This window comes from Diabrotica virgifera, chromosome 4, assembly GCF_917563875.1.
Source record: "Diabrotica virgifera virgifera chromosome 4, PGI_DIABVI_V3a".
Classification (NCBI taxonomy): Eukaryota; Metazoa; Arthropoda; class Insecta; order Coleoptera; family Chrysomelidae; genus Diabrotica; species Diabrotica virgifera.
Genome location: NC_065446.1, coordinates 70,405,672 through 70,422,043, shown reverse-complemented (window position 1 = coordinate 70,422,043; position 16,372 = coordinate 70,405,672). Strand labels below are relative to the sequence as shown.

The window sequence follows — 16,372 nt, the reverse complement described above, 5'->3', positions numbered from 1 at the left end:
GGGGGGCCAGCTCAACACGGGTAAAACAAAGAGAAGCACAGTCATCAAAAAAGCACGTGAGATTATACCCGTACAATCAACATTAACTGAATCGATTCAGGAATAGTCAACTCAAACTAGTAAAAGTTGAATTAAATTTTTCAAATCAACTTTTACTGCTCGTTTTAGTTGGAGTTGACTCGAACTAGGAATAGTCAACTCTAACTCAGAATCAACTTGAACTGTAACATATATACATTGTAAATTATTATGATGCGAAAGTGCTCCTAGTAGCATTTAAAATGTCTTGGTTTGTTTATTTCTACTGCATCTTGATTGTAAATTTAGTATAGATACTTAAATTTAGTTATAAGAACTTTACCTAAACTAAATTCCAAAAACTTATAAAATAGTTACTTTCGGATATACATGTTTGAATTTCCATAAAAATGTATTTAATTAAAGATAAACTTTTAACCTCACAGTAGTTATTTAGGGACACAAATAATAATTAAACATCGTTGTTTTTTCACTTTTCACTATCTCGTAGTACGTTATATGAAGTGTAAATTCAATAGCACATCAATAGATAAATACGTATTTACTCGAGGTATTTGCAAAATAGGTAAGTTTTTGCTATAACTTATAAATAAATGTTGCTTTAATATTGCTAATACCAAGTCAATTTTAAAACAGCTAGTACCAGGGGACTACTTATCGCATCAGTGTTTGTTTTTGTATAGGTATATACATATTCAAAATTAATATAAAAGCGGTAATATTTTGAGATAATATAATTTCAAAGACATTTTTACCAATAACTGTTACTAAAAATAATTTAAACATTAAGAATCATAATTTTATTCAAAAAATTTTAATTAACAAATCAACTCTCACATTTATTACTTGTTTTAATTTCTTGCTGTTTATATCACATCACCTCAAATTACATTAAATGGTACTCTGCTCACGGTATGTAATGAACACAAAATACTAGGTTTAATATTTGATAATCGACTAACATGGAAACCACAGATTACAAATGTCAAAGTTAATTGCTCAGCCAGATTAAATTTATTAAAATCTCTAGCAAACCATCACTGGGGAGCTGATGAGGACGTCCTAATTAAGGTGTACAGATCTCTCATTCGCTCTCGTTTAGATTATGGATGCTTTGTATACATGTCAGCATCAAAGTCTTATGTAAGAACTCTTGACACTATTCAGAGTACCGCATTACGAATCTGTCTTGGAGCTTTCAGATCCAGTCCCACCGAAAGCCTTCGTTGCGAGGCAGATGAACTTCCTCTTTCACTTCGTAGGCAACAATTGCTTCTGACATACTTTGCTAGGGTGTTTTCGAATCGAAACAACCCTGTATATGAGCTAATTTGTAAACCCTATAACTGCACGCCCAATAATAAATATCAGACACTACCTGAAATTTGACTTCCTCTTTCACGACCTGTTGATTTATCAGTAACAGATACTCATATAATATCATCAACTCCTCCCTGGATTAACAACATCCCAAAAATTAACCTTTCGCTTAACAACTATCCCAAAAAATGAAACCAATAGCCAAATTCTGAGGCAATCGTTCCTAAAGCTGGTCAACACAAACTCATACGACGAGATTATCTACACAGATGCATCTAAAACTACGACAGGGGTTGGATATTCTGTAACAACTGCAAATAGTGTTCTTCAGAAGTTCTGCGTTCCAGCATCCAACTCCATCCATACAGGAGAGCTATATGCCATCCTCCAAGCATTAAAATGGTTATCTAGCCAAACTAAAGCCAAAAATACTGCAGTATGTACTGACTCGATGTCCTCTATCGACTTAATTAAAAATATATACTCCCAGCATCCATTAGTTCACGCCATACACGAAGAAACAAACCGTCTCATTTCTTCTGGAACAAATATAACGTTAATCTGGACTTCTTCACATGTTGGAATTTCAGTCAATGAGACCGCCTATACTGCTGCAAACGAAGCAATTACAGCCAAATCAGACATCAAACCCGTTTAACTAGCATCAGATCTAAAACCACTTTTCAGGTCCCAAATAAAAAAATCCTGGCCAAACCAATGGCAGAGATCAACCTCGAAATTATACAAAATACAACCTACTGTCGAAACCTTTCAGCTACCTAACTTAAGCAGAAGAGACAAGTTAATCATTCGCAGGTTGAAAATTGGTCACACACGGTTGACACATAGACACCTCATGGCTTCAGAGAATACACCTGTTTGTAAAAAGTGAAGTGAATCGTTAACTGTTCAGCATATTCTCACTCAGTGCACCGGGTTCAAACAAGAACAAAAAAAAATACTCGATACAGGGTCTTACGAATGTGATCCTCAGTGACTTAAGACATGTTCAGAGTGTACTTGACTTTCTGCGAGAAACAAATCTGTACTATAAAATTTAATGTTTCTTTTTTAGGTATTTTTCTCTCTATTGTAAACAATAATCTAATGTAATAACTTATGTAACAAAATTGGCCCAGTGTCAATAACCCTGTTGTAGTTGAGACACAATAAACGAAAAAAAAATTCTTGCTGTGTGATGGACACACAATATTATTACATTTAGAACTTTTACTTTAATACTTTCAATCTCTCTTCCTTGTGCAAATATGGCACTTTCTTTTTCTTTTTGGTTGTGGTAACTTCGTTTATTCCACGTTTATTCTTCTTCTTTGTAGTAACATTCTAATTCTTTCATTATCTTGTTGATACTTTCTTCTGTTTTGTTAGTTAGACGAGATTTTATTGTTGGGTCACTTATTCTTCTTTTATTGTCTAGATCTAAAATCCTTTTGCCTACTTCTAACAAAAACGACCTTCTTCTGTCTAACCATGGACATTTCCATTCACGGTTGAGATGAAAAGCATCTCTAAAGCATTTACTGCTGCAATGTTAATAATACCGGAAACGATTTTGTATATTACATTTAGTAATATAATTTTCTCCTTTCTCCATTCTTATATACCTACCTAGATAAAAATACAATTTTTTAAAAATAGTTGAAAAGGATAATTTGTTTTCTTTAATCTATTATAAATAAATTATTTACGAAGTTTATTCAAGAAGTATATATATATATATATATATATATATATATATATATATATATATATATATATATATATATATATATATATTAATCATAAACATTTATGTTTTATAATAAAAATTACTCCAAAGATTTCTAAAAATATAGAAAATTGAAAAAAAAATGGTTGAAACAAATTAGATGGTTTATTTAACAATGTATTTATTTATGAAACAAATATATGAGGCTGGAAGGGAAAGTACGCATATACAAATCATGTGTAAGACCGATCATGACGTACGCGATAGAAACAAGATGTGGCACAGCAGAAACCAAGATGATACTGAGAACATCAGAAATGAGAACGCTGAGGTCAATAACTGGGAAAACACTGAGAGACAGAATACCGAACGACAGATTAAGAGCTCTCTGTAACATACAAGATATAGTACGGTGAGGAAGACAGAGACGACGAGAGTGGAATCAGCATGTGACGAGAATGGACAGCGAGAGAATAGCCCGTATAGCCAGGGATTCGAAGCCAACAGGCAAGAGACCAATAGAAAGGCCCTTTAAAAGGTGGCGAGATAGCTGGCAGTGAACATCACAGCTACGAATACAAGTTCAAAATCGGTAAGGAACAGGCCAAGAGGCCTATTATAAGAAGAAGAAGAAGAAGAAGGAGAAGAAGAAGAAGAAGAAAAAGAAGAAGAAGAAGAAGAAGAGGAAGAAGAAGAGGAAGAAGAAGAGGAAGAAGAAGAGGAAGAAGAAGAAAAAGACGAAAAAGAAGAAGAAGAAGAAGAAGAAGAAGAAGAAGACGACGAAAATGAAGAAGAAAAAGAAGAAGAAGAAGAAGAAAAAGAAGAAAAAGAAGAAGAAGAAAAAAAGAAGAAGAATAAGAAGAAGAAGAAGAGGAAGAAGAAGAGGAAGAAGAAGAAGAAGAAGAAGAAGAAGAAGAAGAAGAAGAAGAAGAAGAAGAAGAAGAAGAAGAAGAAGAAGAAAAGTATTTATTTATACATATAATACATATTCTTAATATATGCAAAATGTACACACAAATTAAAAAAGGAAACGTCGCCATCCATAAACAAAAACCAGAAATACAGTTAACAGCTCCTCCCTCCTCCATAGCTCTCGCGAGTTTCAAAGCTCTCAGGTTTTGACTATATTTTGGAACTTTGTGGACCATTCCGTTGAAAGGCAATCTGTTTTTAAATTGGCACATCGCGACTTTAAAATATGTTCTTTCAAATGAGGTTAATTAGATTTCTTAGTTGTTATAAACAAAGTTTTCCATGCATAAAAAAAATAATTTTCCTATAGTCGTTCGTTAAAAAGTTATTATAAATGTTTGTAAGTAAAAAACGACATGTTTTTGCAATATTTAAAATTGTTTTTCTTCATTTTTTTTTATAAAATTGATATAATAAATATTTTTCTTTCATAAACTATATCTAAAATTACTATAACTTTCATTATTTTCTTACTTATATTGTTGAAAAAAAATTAATTTGCAATAAATAAATAAAATAATTTTTAATCGCTTTAAAATTTTGAGCATATTTTAACCATCACAAGAATTAACATTGCAGGTAATATGAAGGTTCCAAGTTCATTTTTTCAAAAGTTGTTAAAATTTATAAAAAATCGAAATTTCTGAATTATTTTGAAATTTTCTAAGCAACAAATAAGGATAGAAACATTTAAAAATTGTTTGTTTGTTTATTTGGGTTTATATGACCGCGGACACTAAATCCATTCGCCAATTTTACTATTTTTTATTTTATTAGTAATTTTTTCATTTAAAAATGTGAAGCCGTTTGTGAAAAATGTGAAATGTGTTACCGTTTTGAAGGTTTTTATATGACTTTAAGTTTCTTATAATACTCTGAAAGTTTCAAATGCTTCACTTTTTGCTTATAGACGAAAAAACGAGTTTGCGGTTTTTGGAACTTAATTTTTTAATAGTTGATTCAGTCAAAAAGTCGACTGCAGGAAACATATAGATTGTTGATATAGAGGTCCATACTACTCAAAACAACTATAATTTGCCTAGCCGGGTCAATGTCACAAACAGGGTACTGTTTTGCTTATTTTCCTGAACTTTTAGGGAACTATTTAGATACACCTTGCTCTTCAAAATAATAATAAAGATTCTAGTTTCCTATTTACGTGGTCTTATTTACAAAACATAATTAGAGGCCACAATTTTTAGTAAAAAGTTTTGTAAAACGGTAACAAAAATCGAATTATTGACTTACAATTAAGAAAAACTCCTGAAAACTACTTATTTTTTCCTACCTTACATTTTTACATAACCATCGAAACGTGAAACGTAACATGTAAAGTTTTTGTCTTATTTGTTGATTTAACACAATTTACATAATAATTAATGTTGCGTGCTATGTATTTGATAGTCACATGTCAACACCTTTGATTAATGGCTTTTTCATGCAAAGATCTAAAGATTGCCGTTGCATTGTCATGTGAAAAGATGAATATATTACTTGTCGGCGCACTGATAATAACCTTTAATGTTGAAGGTAAATCGAATAAAAAAACGTTTAAAAATAAAATTTATTAAGTTACATATGTTTGAAAATTTTCAAATAATTGCCCTTTTAAAGAAAATATTGTGCAATTTCTTTCAAGTTGCTTGTGTATATGTATTTAAAAATTGTTCAATAATGTAAAAAGTCAACGATAATTGACCCACATTCTACTATTTATAGAACTTCGGTGGTTTTTATATTCTATAATATATAATATGTGTTATTTACTTATTACCTATATTAGTGACGTGCAATCTTATGGAATAAATTCATTTTTTCGAGAATCGACGACTTTGGAGACAAATCCGGAAAAGGGTCGTTTTTTATTTTTAAATTATGATGTTTTGGCATATACCGGGTGGTGATCGTCAAACGGGCCATAGAAAAATCAATGGAAAATTTTAGATTGTTGAATTCCTGCTTCCCTAATTTTACATGAAAAGTCATGAGAAACTATTTGTATAGAACTGAAATCTCTATTAAAAACAAATGTTACATTTATTGTTCTAGGAATTAATAGTGCAGTCACTCGAGGTGGATTTGAGCTATTACCTCCGATTTCGTTGAACCTCCATAGATTTTTATGAAAATTAATGAGTAGTTAGAGGATACCTTAAGTAACAAATGTGACATAATGCCAAATTGCGCTTCTTGCATTTTAGGGGTGAAATCAACCCCAGTTTTAAAATTATTTTTTATATTTCGGAAAGTGCAGTCACCGAAGATTTTCACCTTCGATTTCGTTAATCCTCCATTGATTCTCATGAAAATTGGTTAGTAGTTAGACGATACTCCAAGGAACAAAAGTAATATACTGTCAATTTGTACTTCTTCCATTTTAGGGGTGAAATCAACCCCTGTTTTAGAATTATTTTTTTATATTTATGAAAGTGCAGTCACCGAAGATTTTCACCTTCGATTTCGTTGAACCTCGATTGATTCCCATGGAAATTGGTGACTAGTTAGAGGATACCTCAAGAAACAAAGAAGAAATGTCTTTCCTGTCCCGTTTTGAATGCCCCGCCACGCCTCGTGTCAAAAGAACACCGATGTCTTGTTTCCTGTTCCACTGAAAATGAAGCCCCTGTGTCGAAATGAACCCCTTTCCCCCCGTGTAGTGTTTGAAGTGTGACGATTGGATTTTATTAAAAACCAGATGTCTAATGCAACTGTGTAAGTTTTAGGGTAGAAGAAAAGGAATTTGGCATAGAAGCCAGTGTTGAGAAAAAGTAGCCCAGTTTAACCCCAACGAGGAATCGAAGATGAATGTCCCCCTATTTGGTATCCGTAAGTACGGAATATGTCCAGTAAGTACCCATATGTGGACCAGAGGATTTGTTTCGAACGGCGTCCTTTTTTTTTAAATAGTAGAAAGATCCTCTAGTCTGAGTAAGTACCCTTTTGTATTTGATTATGGGAGTTTAGTCTTCTTAACACCCCCTTTCCCCCCTAACGAATCTGCGACCTAGCTACCGCATAACCAATGAGCTGCCGTCTTGCAACGAGGCTTTATGTGTCTGTTCCTTCTACTAGCCCCATTTCGACCCCCCAGTATCTATGTAGTTAGTCCTATCCCTGTCCCCATATGAGCAGACATGTAAAACGCTTCAAGAGATGCAGCTTGATCCAATTGATTATGCAGGGAAAGATTCAAGGAAAGAGAAGCATAGGGAGACGCAGAATATCGTGGCTGCGCAACCTGAGAGAGTGGTACGGATGTACATCAAATGAACTTTTTAAAGCAGCCGTCTCTAAAATACGAATAGCTATGATGATTGCCGACCTCCGCCGCGGAGATGGCACTTAAAGAAGAAGACGTAAAAATAAGCAACTTTTATTCGAGATATTTTTTTTAATTATGGATAGTTGACTCTATAATCGGAAAAAACGATTGTTGGAAATGGAAAATAAAATTGAAAAATGGAAAGTTCCCACTAAAGTGGAAAATTTTACTTAACTTTTTTTGGTTTTAGGACCTAATAATCACAACCCAATAGGTCCCCATAACGCTCGTAACTGCAAGTTTAGCATACTTTGCTCCCCTACCAGTAGATTTCATGAGCTACAACTTTGCTTTTACTCAGTTTATAGACTTTACTGATACTGATCGTTTTTGTATGAGCTACTTTTGCTAAGAATATTTTTTTCAGTCAAAAGTTTACTTTTTGAGTTATTTGCGAAAAACCGTCTAAAAACGTAGTTTTTTTGTAGAAAAATAAACATTTTCAATCGCAAATAACTCGAAAAGTATTGACTTACATAAGAAACTCTTTTTAACGAAAGTTGCTTATAATCAGTCAGTTTATCCATTTCCGGGCTTATTTTAAACAAGCCTTTTTTCACCCCCGAGAAGGGGTGACTGTCAGCCCCATGTAAAACAACCACCGGCACAAATTCAACTTTGAAGTGGAGGGTAAGTATAACCTAAATCCAAATTTCAATGCATTTCGGAATTGCCCCTGAAAATTACACTCAAAACGGTCATTTACTGGGCTAATGTTTAAGCCTCACGTTACTGCAAACTACGATCAAAAGTTCTACGTAACGTAAAAATAGCTTATAATTATCAAGAGTGCACTTAAAACAAACGAATACTTCTTCATCCAATTTACACAAAGCTTCCATTCTGAAGGAACGTCGTAAAAGACGTGAAAACTTTGAAAATTTTCCGGGAGGATCATTCCAGCTCTAAATCCTTATTTTCTAAGAAATATGCGCACTCGGTTTTATTAATCAAATTTACCGTAATCTCATAGCTGACTCACAAAATCGAATTGAACTCTTTCGAAACTTTTAATGATATGGAGTGAGAGCACAATGTGCTTCAAACTTTTTTACATCTAGTGTATGCCCCCTGTAAAAAAAGTTCTTTTCCTGAGAAATTTGGAAATAGCTAGCGCCTCTTTTAGCTTCCTTCAGGGTTGGATTTATACGGCGAAACATATGATTTTTAGGGGTAGGTAAAGGTAATTGAAATGCAATTTATTTATTACTCCTAATGTATGGAGAATAATAAAATCTGACTAAACAACTATTAAAACTAATACAAAAAAATAATAGAACAAAACAGAATACCACAAGAATGGAGATCAAGTATGGTAATACCTCTCTTCAAAAAAGGAGACAAATCGGACCCGGATAATTACAGAGGAATTAACTTATTAAACAAAACATTAAAATTAACAGCCAAAGTGGTAACAAACAAACTGAATGAAATTATAACATTAGCAGAACAAGAACAAGAATTAAGATCAGGAAGATGATGCACCGACGCTATATTTATAATGAGGTAAGTTCGAAAGAAATCGTTAGAATACATCAAACCGGTATATTTATGTTTCGTGGACATTAAGAAAGCATTTGACAGGGTCAAATTAAAGGACGTTATCCATTTGTTACAGACAAGAGAAGTACCTCTAGGAATAATTAAAACGATCCAAAATATCTACCTGAACAACACAATAAAAGTAAAAGTAGAAGACGAACTAACTGACCCAGTTGAAGCCGGCAATGGGATAAGACAGGGGGATTCCTTGAGTCCTTTATTGTTCAACCTGATCATGGATGAAATAATAAAAAAGTAAGAACTAAAAAAAGATACCAAACGGGAAAAAACAACTTAAAATAATCTGCTATGCAGACGATGCACTACTAATCTCTCAATGAAGATTATTTACAACGTATGCTGCACCAATTTAATATAACTGCCAGAAAATGTAACATATTAATTTCCCCAAAAAAGACAAAATGCATGGTTATAATAACAGCAAATCCAATAAGATGTAAATTGGAGCTGGAGGGTCAGATAATAGAACAAGTGATGGAGAAATATTTGGGCATCACACTATCTAACTACGGAAAGCTCGAACCAGACGTGGAAGATCAAGTGAATAGAGCAAACAGAGCCGCAGGTTGCCTGAATGATAATATATGGAGAAATGAAAATATCGGAAAAGAAATGAAAGGCAGAATTTGCAAAACAGTCATCACCAATAATGGCATACGCGGCTGAAACACGACCTAACACAGAAAGGACAAAAATATTGCTCGAAACAGCGGAGATGAAAACACTTCGAAAAATCGATGGTAAGTCTCTATGTGGCAGAGCTAGAAGTATAGATATACGACGGAGATGCAAGGTGGACAACGTTAATAGCAGGGTAAAAGACAGAAGAGTAGAATGGATTGACCATATAAGCCGAATGACAACAAATAAGGACAGCGAGGACAAAAGGAATCCGATCAGTGGGAAGACCGTGAAAACCATGGAACGACGACTTACTGGAGGCACATTGAAAAAACAGACAGAGTCATGTCTATACAAAAAGAAGAAGAAGAAGAAGAAGAAGTAATTTATGTATTGTTCAGTTACTGGATATTTCATTACACTATAACAATCGAATTTCAGAAAAGTCATAACGATTAAAAATAGAAAATAATAGAATATAATTACTCTTACGTGGACCAAGAATAACTTCAGGTGGTAATAATCCGATTGTATACGTACGAGAAAGATACTGAGACTTTGTTGGTTAGATTCAGTAGCTCTATTATGGCTCTTTTATAGCTCTATAAGTCTTGATTTGAGAATTAAAATTATCTTACAGGAACATATCAGAGGATCATATAAGCAACACTGCTATAATTGACACATTTAAGTCCCTTAAAAAACAATATATATCATAAATAAAATACTTTGAATCATTACTCAAAAAAAATAAACTTCAAGAAAATGTATATATTAAATACATTAAAAATACATACTAACATCAAAAATCTTATTACTAACTGTCCTTGATTAAAACTACTTATTCAAAACTTAAATTAAAGCAATGCTTAACATTCCAAAGTTAATGAATAGGGACTACAACCTGTTAACCATTAAAAGCTTTTGGGTTCCTCATTATAATCTATTACTTACAGAATGACACAATATTCTTGTTATAATAAAATAAGGTGCGTAAATTTTTACTAAATTTTAAATGAATCATGTTCTTTAATTGTTTTTGTGTTTTTCTACCACTAAAAAACTTAATTAATTAACGTCGTGTGCCATTTTCGCTTGTCGAAGTTAGAATGGAATAAAATTCGTGTTGCCCAAAATCGGTGTTGGTCTTTCAGTCTTGGTCTTGTTCTTGCGTTTTCACAAGACCAAAACCAAAACCAAAACTGACCGTGCAAGATTTGAACAAGAACAAGACTAAGCCTGCGAGACTCTTGTGTCTTGCAGTTATAACAAAAATTTGGAAAATTAGACTTATGCGCATTACTAACAATACCATAAACATACATAGCGAATCAAAATATCCATTAACCTTCCGATGACCAACCTTCTTTTGTTTTCGGCATTTAAATCTTCACCTTACAATACATCCTCGTTTTCTGATACGATTTCATCTTCTATATCATCATAAAATCGCTAGCAGTAACAATTTCCTGTAACTCAGCCTCAGTAAGATATTTGCGGGCCATATCTTATATGTACATGTACACAAAATACTAAGAAACTATAATAATATACGCCAGGAAATAATAACAATGACTAACTGTAGCAGACAGGAATGTCATGATTCGTACATAACAGGCACCACAGTCTAAAAATAGATTTTGATAACGCGCAGTGTAAAACTACTTGGAATTCCACATAATAGACGGTATTTTGCTAAACATCAACTTCAGAATATATTTTTTATTCGTAAAATATAGGGAATTCTATTTATTTCAAAATATGAGGGTATCTAGAATGATATTAAAGTCAAATAAAAAAATAATGAGTTAAAAATTGAAAATACTTTTGAATTTATTAAAGAAAAACATACGCTGGGTTCCAAATTTACCGCCCTTAGTCATTCGAAGCCTAAAAGAACACTTGACATATTTGACACGTACTCAGAGATCATAATTACAATGTAAAAATAAAATATTTGTTCCCAGCAGACAACTACTTCGTTCCAAAATTAATTGTCCAGATTTTGAAAATAGCCACCCTCTAGTCATAAAATAATCTAAGAGTAAAAGACGGTTTTGCTGGTTTTCGTTTCAGAGGGATGTACAATCGCTGGACAGCTGTTTCCGCCATTTCAGGCTTCCTCAACAGCGCTAGCGTGCAGTCTTCTGAATCGAAAAACAGCTCAACCATCTATTTAAGGGAATTTCAAAGATCACTGAAATTCCCATTGGGACGCGATCCAGCGACATCTCTTAAACAAATTGAAAAGTCTCAGATGCAGAATTCGCCACGATAATAAAATTAAAATGATAAATAGTTATTAAAATCTGAAACTTTTCATGTTGAAAGTTCTTTCTGGTACATCCTTAATCTGCGACTTTTACAATTTATAAGACCGCAGACGACGAATAAAGAAAACAAAACACTATATGCAATCACATTCCGTTTTCATTCGTTTAGGAAATGACAGAAAGAAATTTCCTATAGTACTCAAATCTGAGTGAAGATAGAAAAGTAAAAGATGGTTTTGCTTGTTTTCGATTCAGAGGGATGCGCAATCGCTGGACAGCTGTTTCCGCCATTTCAGGCTTCCTCAACAGCGCTAGCGTGCAGTCTTCTGAATCGAAAAACAGCTCAACCATCTATTTAAGGGAATTTCAAAAATGATTGAATTTCCTATTGGGACGCGATACAGCGACATCTCTTAAACAAATTGAAAAGTCTCAGATGCAGAATTCGCCACGATAATAAAATTAAAATGATAAATAGTTATTAAAATCTGAAACTTTTCATGTTGAAAGTTCTTTCTGGTACATCCTTAATCTGCGACTTTTACAATTTATAAGCCCGCAGACGACGAATAAAGAAAACAAAACACTATATGCAATCACATTCCGTTTTCATTCGTTTAGGAAAATGACAGAAAGAAATTTCCTATAGTACTCAAATCTGAGTGAAGATAGAAAAGTAAAAGATGGTTTTTGTTTTCGATTCAGAGAGATGCACAATCGCTGGATTAGTCCAGAGAAATAAGGTTTTTCTCGTGACACATCCCCCTCCAGGCCGAAACCAAATTTTTTGAGTAGTATGGACATCTATATTATTAACCTATATGTTTCCTGCAGCCGATTTTGATGATATACATAGTTATAAACAAATGAAGATCGAAAAACTGTAAATTATCGCTTTTTTCGTCTATTATCAAAAAGTTAAGCACTTTAAACAAATTTGAGAGTAAGAAACTCATAAATCGTATAAAAAACTTCAATATGGCATTCGCTGAATATGTCCAACCTTATTGGTTGCTTGGAAAATTGCAAAATAAATCATAAATATTGAGTTTTTATAAATATTCGTAACTTAGGCAAAAATTAACTTAGAATCTTCTTATTACACGGAATGCCGAGACTTCTTGTACTTAAATTATATTTTAAATTTCAAAGCAATTGGTCAAATAGTTTAAAAGTTATTTAATTTATTTTTCCCACATTCATTTTTTTTTGCAACACTATAAGTCAGAAAATTATGAGGTTACAATAATACTTCTGACAGTTTATAAAAGAAGAACATTTATACTATTACCTTAATTAAAAATAAATGACAAAAAATAATTTTAAACAGTGTAAAATTATTTTGCAAAAACATGTCCATTCTTTGCTTACTTATAAACAATTAGAATAACTTTTTAACCGTTACCCGTAGAAAAATTATTTTTTCATATTTAGAAAGACTGAATTTTTATACACATTTAGAAAGAAAAACAACTGTTCTAGGACATTTAGGGATAAAGTTAGCCCCCCCATTTTTTTAATTCACATGTTTTTGCAAAATTATTTTGCAATATCTATAATTATTTTTTGTCATTTTTTTTAAATTAAATTAATACTGTAAATTTTCTTCTTTCATAAACTATCCAAAATTTTACTGTAACTTCATCATTTTCTGACTTACAGTGTTGCAAAAAAAATTAATTTTGGATAAACAAATTAAATAACTTTTAAACTATTTGACCAATTGCTTTGGAATTTAGGGTATAATTTAAGCACCATAAGTCTCAGCATTCCATGTAATAAGAAGGTTCTAAGTTAATTTTTACGAAAGTTATGAATATTTATAAAAACTCAAAATTTATTATTTATTTGGCAATTTTCTAAGTAACCAATAAGGATAGACATATTCAGCGAACGCCATATTGAAGTTTTTTATACGGTTTATGAGTTTATTACTCTCAAATTTGTTTAAAATGCCCAATTTTTTAGTAAGAGACGAAAAAAGCGAAAATTTACCGTTTTTTGATCTTCATTTGTTTATAACTATGTATATCATCAAAATCGGCTGCAGGAAACATATAGGTTATTATTATAGATGACCATATTACTCGAAAAATTTGGTTTCAGCCTGGAGGGGGATGTGTCACCAACATGATATATTTTTTTCCACCTACCTCTACCGAAAGTATACTTTTCCGGACCTGATTGTAGGGAGCAAAGTTGTACTTTTCCTCCCTAGGGAGGAAAATATTTTTCCTCCCTAGGGAGGAAAAGTAAAAGTGACGTCATGGTATTTCATTCATGAAATGTAACTTATTGACGCCCTGTACAATATCTATTTTCTATTACGTAAGTTTCTATACATTTTAACGTTTATTTATAAAACACTCTGTATTTTGCAGAATGGTAAAAAACAGTAAATTGTTATTTTGATTTAACAATGTTTACATTAATAATTTGACTTATATTTGACAGTTGACAGTTATATTGTACGTACTTGTTAGTTTTAGTTCTAATAAATTTTGTTGGTTAGTTACATAAATAAATTAAGTAAAAATGAAAAAATGACTTGTTATTTGAGGAAGGTGGAAAAACCATATGTATAACATGGGAGTAAAGTGCCTTTTCCTCCCTTGAATGATTACTGCCCTCCGCTACGCGTCGGGCAGTAAACTTCATTCTCGGGAGGAAAAGTAGCACTTTCCTCCCTTGTTATACAAATAGCTATTCCTTATTTCTCTGAACTAGATATTTGTTTCCACCATCGCGCATCGTCTGCTGTCTTATAAATTGTAAAAGTCGCAGATTAAGGATGTACCAGAAAGAACTTTCAACACGAAAAGTTTCAGATTTAAATAACTATTTATCCTTTTAATTTTATTATAGTGGTGAATTATGTGTAGTAGCGGATAGATACACTTATACGACCCCGGTGTAAGTCAGATCTATTTCAGGGATACCCAAACCCAAATAGGGGAGGTCATGTCCCGATCCAAGTTTCCTACCAAATATCCAAAAATCCTTTCCGATTATCCAACCCACAGGAGTAAACCTAATGCACCAGAAAAATCATTGGGGAAGGCAACGGGAAACCACTCCGATTATTTCTCCCGAGTGAAGTTAACATGGCGCAATCCAAACATAATCAGAGTATTATGGTAGGGGAGCAAAGTATGCTAAATGTGCAGTCACTCGAGCGCTTTGGGGACCTATTGGGTTGTGATTATTAGGTCCTAAAACCAAAAAAAGTTAAGTAAAGTTTTCCATTTTAGTGGGCGCTTGCCATTTTTTAATTTAATTTTCCATTTCCAACAATCGTTTTTTCCGATTATAACGCCATCTGTCCATAATTCAAAAAAATGTTTCGAATAAAAGTTACTTATTTTTACGTAAGGAATCCAAATCTGCAAAAAAATGAGGGCTCCTATTTAAGATTTTAAAGTAACCCCCCACCCCACATCCATGGGGGGTCGTGTTTGGTACCATTCGATAGATTTTTCAAAAATATTGAATAAGTGTATTTTACAGTTTTTCGATCTGATGTTCATTTCGCGAAATATCGCGGGATTCGTATTTAAAATATTAAATTTACCCCCCACCCCTCTCCGCGGGAAGACGTGTTTGGTATCATTCGATAGATTTTTAAAAAATATTGGGCACATATTTTTTAGTTTTTCGATCTGTCATTCATTTCGCTAAATACTCGCTTTTTTCTTGTGAAACTTTGGGACTCACCCATTTCCTTACGCCAGGCTCAAATCGTCAGATTTTTGAAATATACACTCTTTTGCATGTACTTAACTTACCTTATCTTAATCTGACAATTTCGAGTTTTTTTAAGGATAGATTTTTTTTTTCGGGCCCCCCTTAACGAACTCCCCTGTGTTAAGAGCCAATATATGTTAGAGGTACATCTGCAGGGTACCAGGTTTCTCCCATATGCTAATCTGACGCGCTCGAGTAACTGCAAAAATCCCCGCTTGGGCTCCCCTACCATTACTGATCATGGATCTCGGAAACCAAGATCCGGCAGGGAAGGGTGCGCACCAGACTGTAGGGCCTTCCCGGTCGTCACCACACGAAACCCCTACAATTTAAAAAGTACGACAACTTTAAAAATGTCTAGCAGTACAATCAGATTAGGCACATGGAATGTTAAAAGCCTCTATGCAGCAGGCAAGCTCAGTAACTTAGTTCAAGAGGTTAAACGCTTAAAAATTGATATAATGGGCATCAGTGAGCTCCGCTGGCCTGGAGCGGGAACATGTGAACAAAATGAAGGCACACTATACTATTCTGGAAGTGTAGAAGATGACGTACATCATAGGAATGGAGTTGGCATATTTATAACATCTAAATTCAAGAAATATGTAAAAAATTTTGTGCCTGTAAATGACAGACTAGCGATACTCCAATTAAATAGTAAACCATTTAATGTCAATGTTATCCAGATATATGCCCCTACTTCAGAAAAGAAATATGACAATGATGTTGAATCATTCTATAGTCAATCAAAAAAGACACTTAACAATCTAAAAAGGAACGAAATCACAT

At 33.1% G+C, this 16,372-nt stretch overlaps 1 protein-coding gene across 1 annotated transcript in view; it reads left to right on the top strand.

Annotated features, from left to right (window-relative positions):
- The first annotated feature begins 505 nt into the window (after positions 1 to 505).
- Positions 506 to 16,372, top strand: part of LOC114324817 (acetylcholinesterase-like) — an 82,353-nt gene continuing 66,486 nt past the window's right edge. The window contains exon 1 of the mRNA XM_028272688.2: positions 506 to 604. The gene's annotated coding sequence lies outside the window, so the exon portion shown is untranslated. The remainder of the gene's footprint in view (positions 605 to 16,372) is intronic.